This window comes from Benincasa hispida, chromosome 8 (assembly GCF_027475165.1).
Source record: "Benincasa hispida cultivar pf3 chromosome 8, pf3_genome.v1.1, whole genome shotgun sequence".
NCBI classification, from domain to species: Eukaryota; Viridiplantae; Streptophyta; class Magnoliopsida; order Cucurbitales; family Cucurbitaceae; genus Benincasa; species Benincasa hispida.
In genome coordinates, this window is record NC_143485.1 from 31,820,764 (window position 1) to 31,822,372 (window position 1,609).

At 35.1% G+C, this 1,609-nt stretch overlaps 1 pseudogene; it reads left to right on the forward strand.

Moving 5' to 3' along the window:
* Positions 1 to 361: 361 nt before the first annotated feature.
* On the forward strand, positions 362 to 1,286 carry LOC150034510 (uncharacterized; annotated as a pseudogene).
* The last annotated feature ends 323 nt before the right edge of the window (positions 1,287 to 1,609 follow it).

Genomic DNA, 1,609 nt, shown 5'->3' on the forward strand with positions numbered 1-1,609 from the left:
TGGTTGTACGATTAAAGGATGTCATGAATGTCCAATTTGTGGAGGGAATACTTCATCCACTTATTTACCAAAAGGGAAGAAGATGGCATGTCTCAGGCATCACAAGTTTCTACCTCGCCATCATCCATATAGGAAACAAAAGAAAACTTTTAATGGCGCATAAGAATTAGAATTTGGTCCAGAACCATTGAGTGGGGAAGAAATTCTTGCAGAAACAAGTAAGTATCAATATTCATATGGTAATAAAAGTATCAAAGAAAAGAACAGTGGAGATAACACTTCAACTTATTGGAAGAAAAAATCTATTCTTTTCGAGTTAGAATACTGGAAGTATCTTGACGTGCAACATTGTTTAGACGTGATGTACATTGAAAAGAATGTATGTGCAAATCTTATTGGCACATTGCTTGATATTCTTGGTAAAACGAAGGATGGAATAAAGACTCGATTAGATTTGGTGGAACTAAACATTAGATCAAAGTTAGCCCCTCAAGTAGGAGAGAAAAAAGTCTTTTTACCTCCCGCATGTTATACATTAACACGAGCTGAGAAATTGAGCTTTTGTAAGGTACTATCAGAAATTAAAGTACCTGAAGGCTATTCATCGAACATTCAAAGTTTAGTGTCGCTCACAGATTTGAAACTTTACGGACTTAAGTCGCATGACCATCACGTTCTTATGCAACAATTATTACCGGTAGCCATTCGTGATATTTTACCCAAACATGTAAGACTTGCAATTACTCGCCTATGCTTCTTCTTTAATGCTATATGTTGCAAGGCGATCGATTCATCTCAGTTAAAGGGTATGCAAGAGGATATCGTTGTCACTCTATGCCTTCTTAGAGAAGTATTTTCCTCCATCATTCTTCACAATAATGGTACACCTTGTAGTGCATCTCGTAAGAGAAGTTGAGTTTTGTGGACCTGTTTATTTGAGGTGGATGTATCCTTTTGAACGATACATGAAAGTGTTGAAAACTTATGTACGAAATAGAAATCGACCAGAAGGATGTGTTGGAGAAAATTATATTGTTGAAGAGACTATAGAGTTTTGTTCTGAATTCGTATCTGGTGTTAATTCTATTGGGCTAAACTCATCAACAAAGAAAGCGAATTCAAACATTGATAGAGCATTGTCAGCTGCTTCTTTTATCAGATCGAGTAAGGATGAGTTGGATCAAGCTCATCTTTATGTCATTCAAAATGTAAATGATGTGCTTCCTTACGTCGAGTATGTAGATCTTCATCTTATTCTTGTTTTAGGTTACTTGATTATTCAATAATCTACTAACTTTGTCATTTATAATAGACAACATATGGATATTTTGTCTAAGCTCAATTATGGTAAAAATAAAAGTAGAAAGTGGCTTCAAGAAGAGCATAATCGTACATTCAGTCGATGGTTGTCCATATGGGTAATCTCTAGAGACCTAATATTTGATGTATAATTAAATGTTAACTACTAAAATATTATGAAATATATCGTAGGTTGCACTAGCTCTCGAAGTACCCAAAAATTCCATATCGCCTTCTTTGAGATGGATATCTAATGGACCTTGTCCAACTGTTGGCAAAATATTCTGGTTATGTGGTCAATGGTTACTAG